This window comes from Gossypium hirsutum, chromosome A02 (assembly GCF_007990345.1).
Source record: "Gossypium hirsutum isolate 1008001.06 chromosome A02, Gossypium_hirsutum_v2.1, whole genome shotgun sequence".
Classification (NCBI taxonomy): Eukaryota; Viridiplantae; Streptophyta; class Magnoliopsida; order Malvales; family Malvaceae; genus Gossypium; species Gossypium hirsutum.
Window position 1 is genome coordinate 48082477 of NC_053425.1, and position 5434 is coordinate 48087910.

The 5434-nt window shown below is 36.5% G+C and overlaps 1 non-coding gene across 1 annotated transcript; it reads right to left on the bottom strand.

Annotated features, from left to right (window-relative positions):
* Positions 1 to 3986: 3986 nt before the first annotated feature.
* Positions 3987 to 4093, bottom strand: LOC121216331 (small nucleolar RNA R71). The gene has a single exon (XR_005912496.1). It is a non-coding gene; the product is annotated as a small nucleolar RNA R71 (small nucleolar RNA).
* Between the last annotated feature and the right edge of the window lie 1341 nt (positions 4094 to 5434).

The following is a 5434-nucleotide window of genomic DNA, read 5'->3' on the forward strand; positions in this document are numbered from 1 at the left end:
CATTTTCTCTCTATGACACTAATGTAATTGCCTTGATTGATCTTGGATCGACTCATTCATATATCTGTATGAATTTAGTGTCTAGTAAGAGTTTACCTGTTGAGTCTACCGAATTTTTGATTAAAGTATCGAACCCCCTAGGCAAATATGTTCTAGTTGATAAAGTTTACAAGAATTGTCCTTTGATGACTCGGGGTTACTATTTTTCAGAAAATCTGATGCTTTTACCATTTGATGAATTTGATGCAATTTTGGGTATGGATTGGTTGACTCTGCATGATGTTGTTGTGAATTGTAGACGAAAGACTATTGAATTGAAATGTTAGAATAATGAAACTCTTCGAATTGAATCTGTTGAGTCGAGTGAGTTGCCAGTTGTAATATCGCCAATGTTAGCTCAGAAATATCTGAGAAAGAGCTGCAATGCTTGCCTTGCATATGTACTGGACACAAAAGTGTTTGAATCGAAGCTTAAATCAGTACTAGTGGTTTGTGAATATCATAATGTGTTTCTAGAAGAGTTGCCTGGGTTGCCACCGATTAATGAAGTAGAGTTTACTATTGAATTAGTACTAGGAACATCATCAATATCAATAGCTCCGTATAGAATGGCTTCGATCGAATTAAGAGAATTAAAAGCTCAGTTGCAAGAGTTAACAGATAGAGGTTTTGCATGACTTATTTTTTTGCCTTGGGGTGCACTAGTTCTGTTTCTAAAGAAGAAAGATGGATCGATAAGATTGTGTATCGACTATCATCAGCTCAACAAGGTTACAATTAAGAATAAGTATCTTTTGCCGAGAATTGATGATTTGTGTGATCAGTTGAAAGGAGCAACATTATTTTCAAAGATTGATTTACGTTCTGGTTATTATCAGTTTAGAGTTAAAGATTCAGATGTGCCGAAGACTATGTTCAAAACAAGGCATGAGCATTATGAATTTCTTGTTATGCCTTTCAGACTAACTAATGCTCTTATAGTTTTTATGGATTTGATGAATTGAATCTTTAGACCGTATTTAGACAGATTTATTATTGTATTCATTGATGACATTCTGATCTATTCCCAATATGAATCTGAGCATGCTGAACATTTGAGGATTATGTTACAAACATTGAGAGATAAGCAATTGTTTATTAAATTTAGAAAATGTGAGTTTTGCCTCCGAGAGGTTGGATTTTTGAGACATATTGTTTCAGCAGAAGGCATTCGAGTTAATATGAGTAAGATTTCAGCAGTTGTTGACTAGAAACCACTAAGAAACTTATCCGAAGTTAGAAGTTTTCTGGGATTAGCTGGCTACTATTGGCATTTTGTAAAAGGATTCTCGATGATTGCTACACTGATGACTCGGTTGCTACAGAAAGATATGAAATTTGAGTGGTCTGAGAAATGCCAACAGAGTTTTGAACAGTTGAAATCGTTGTTACCTGAACCACCAATTTTAGTTCAGACTGAGTCGGGTAAAGAGTTTGTGATTTTCAGCGACGCGTTATTGAACGGTTTGGGATGTGTTCTGATACAAGAAGATAAAGTGGTAGCTTATGCTTCCAGACAGTTGAAACCGCATGAAAAGAATTATCCGACGCACGATTTAGAATTGGCCACTATTGTTTTTGCTTTGAAATTTTGGTGATAACATTTATTCGGTGAGAAGTACCATATCTTTACCGACCACAAGAGTTTGAAGTATATAATGACTCAGAAAGATTTGAATTTGCAACAACGAAGATGGTTCAAGTTGCTGAAAGACTATGAGTTAGTGATTGATTATCATCCTAGAAAAGAGAATGTAGTCGCAGATGCTCCGAGTAGAAAAACTTTATTTGCTTTAAGGGTGATGAACACATAGTTAAACTTGTCTACTGATAGTTCGATTTTATCTGAGTTAAAAGTGATAAACCTTCATTTATACATATTTCTATCCCATGCTTAGCACATTTCATGGATGATTTTTCCTTAAATTTGGTGAATTCGATGCTCCTAATGCCTTAATTTCATATTTTATACTTAGGTGAGCATAGGAGAGTGAAAACAATGAGAAATGGGCCAAAAATGGAGAAAATGGGCCAACGTATGAAATCAATACGGCCTAAACTTCCTCACACGGGCAGACCACACGGCCGTGTCAATTTGGCAGAATCGAAGCACGACTCACACAAGTAGACCACACGGCCGTTCCTATTTAACAGGCTTGACCACGGCCTAAAGTAATCACACACGGGCGTGTCCCTGTCGAGCCCAAGCAGAGTCCTATTCAAAAAAGGCCACTTTTGAGGGCTCTTAGGCATTCCAAAACCTATAAATACACCCTATAAGAGGAGAAGAGGGGGGACACACAGGAGGAAGCAAGAAATTGCTCAAGAAAAGCCGATTGATCCATCTCAGAAGCTTGATTCACCATCAAGACTGAATATATCCTTTTAGATTCCCTCAGGAGTTTTGGGTTTTCTTATTTTTTTATTTTTATTCTTTTGAGATGTGTTCTTTCATTAGTATGAACTAAAACCCCTAAATACCTAAGGGGAATGAAACCTAAGACAGATCTTGTTATTATTATCTGAATTGTATGATAAATATTTGACTCTAGTTCTTAGTTATGTGTTCTTAATTCTTGTTTTGATATTCCAGGATATTGATTCAAGTTAAGCTCTTATTCAGAGGAGGAATAGACCCAGTCTAAGAGTAAATTTGTCATAATTAAGTGGAGTTGGTTGCGCGCCTAGAGATAGAGTAACAAGATTTTATCGGATTAGGGTGAAACCTAATAAAAGGATCCATAGATCGAATTAATGCAACCTTAGGGCGTTAATTAGAAAGAGACTTCAATTATTCAATCTAGGGTTAGACGTTGTTAGTCTCGAGAGAGATAATAATATAACTTAGGGATCTCTACGGAAACAAGTTGAATGAATAAATCGTTCGATTCAGAGTCAAATAACAAGTAAAGTCTAGGTGGATTTTTCCTCAGGTATTGTCTTAATCAATCGAATTTTCCAAAAAAGTATTTTCCCCAAATTTCTTTTCTGTGATTTCTTAGTTCAATTAATTAGTTAGATAAACAAAACCCTTTTATTTTTTTAGGTTAGATAATAAAAAGAAAGTTGATACTAGTACTTTTAGTTCCTTTGGGTTCGATAATCTGGTCTTGCTAAAGCTATACTACTGTTCGATAGGTACACTTGCCTTCATCGTGATAATAGTTAGTTTCAAGAACGATTCCTTATAAATATTTAAAACCTGTCACGAATATCTCGTATCAAGTTTTTGGCACTGTTGCCGGGGAACTAAGATATTAGGAAAACTCGATTTTTATTACTGTATCCATTTTACTTTTATTGCAATTTAATTTTTTTCTTTTCTAATTCTTCATTTATTTTCTTCTGATAGGTTTTTCTAGTTTATGACTAGGAGAAACCCGTCAAGACCATTACTTTTTGATAGTGAGATCGATCGCACAGTTCGCAGAAACCAAAGAGAAATAAGGCGAAGCTTAAGATACATAGAGAATGAGCAAGAGGACGATATTCAAACCACAACCAAGGAGATGGCTGAAAATCAAGAAAACCTGATACCTCTTGCGATTGTTGTTAATCCAGTAAATCAGAATCCTGCTCTGCGTACTATGTATGATTATGCTAAACCTTCTTTAATAGGAACTGAATTGAGCATAGTTAGACATGGTGTAGCTGCAAATACTTTTGAACTAAAACCTAACACAATTCAAATGATACAGCAATTTGATCAGTTTGATGGTTTGCAGGACGAAGATCCCAACGCTCACATGGCAAAATTTTTAGAACTATGTGATACATTTAAAATTAATGGCGTTTCTGATGACACCATTTGCCTTCGGTTATTCCTTTTTTCATTGAGAAACAAAGCTAAATAGTGGTTGAATTCGTTACCGCGGGGGTCAATCACTACTTGGGAACAAATGACCGGAAAGTTCTTATTAAAATATTTTCAGCCGGCTAAAACAGCTAAATTACGTAATGATATCTTTTCTTTTATGCAGATGGATTTAGAAACACTCTACGATGCATGGGAGAGATATAAGGACGTTTTGCGAAGATGGCCTCACCATGGGTTACCACTCTGGCTACAGGTTCAAACTTTTCATAATGGCCTGAATCCTTCGACTCGACAAATGGTTGACGCAGCTGCTGGCAGAACCATCAATAATAAAACACCTGAAGATGCTTATGATTTATAGAGGAGATGTCACTGAATAACTATCAGTGGCAAGTTATGAGGACAAAGCCAACAAAAACAGCTGGTGTTTACAACGTCGATTCGGTCACCATGCTCTCTAATCAAGTTGAACTCTTGAATAAGACAATTGATGGTTTTCTTAGTTCTTGACAGGTTCACCTAGTAATTCAGTGCGAAGCAAATGGAGGTGGGTCAAGCAATTCAGAATACCCACCTTATGGCCACAACATGGAGAGCGAGCAGTTAAATTACATAGGTAATAATCCTCGATCTCAAAACAATCCTTATAGCAATACTTACAATGCAGGTTGGAGGAATCACCCAAAATTTTCATGGGAAAGCCAAGGAAATCAGAAACCACCACCCCCTTCAGGCTTTCAGCAACCACCATACCGTAGGAGAAAAAGCCAAACCTTGAGGAGATGCTAGCCAAATTCATCTCGGTGTCAAAGACTCATTTTTAGAATACCAAGACGGCACTCAAAAATCAACAAGCATCAATCCAGGGGCTCGAAACTCAGATTGGACAGCTCGCCAAGTTGATTTCTAAATAACCACAAGATAGCTTGCCAAGCAAACACTGAATCTAACCCAAGGGAGCAACTCAACACAATTTCCATTCAAGATGAGGAAGGGTTAGTGGCAAAACCAAGGCCAGAACCAGTGGTAAGAGAAGGTATGAATGAGGTAGGTCAAAACGAACAAAAATCGGTAAGTCTAGAATATAAACCTCCTATGCCATACCCCAATGCGACAAGGAAAGATAGCTCAGATGAACAATTTGGTAAATTCTTTAAACTTTTAAAGAAACTACATATTAACTTACCATTTATTGAAGCACTTTCGCAGATGCCAAACGCAGTCAAATTTTTAAAGGAGCTTCTAGCAAATAAACGAAAGTTAGATGAAAGGTCGCATGTGTAGCTGAACACGATTTTCTCAACCATTCTTCAGAATAAGCTACCCAACAAAATAAAAGATCCAAGGAGTTTTACGATTCCTTGTTTAATTGGTAGTTTAGATGTTAATAATGCATTGGCTAATCTAGGGGGTAGTATCAATGTTATGCCTTACAAATTGTTTAAGCAACTAGGTCAGGGAAACCCAAACAAACTAGGATGAGCATTCAATTAGCAGATAAAACTGTCAGATTTCCTAGGGGTATTATTGAAGACGTACTCGTTAAAATTGACAAATTTAAATTCCCAGTTGATTTTG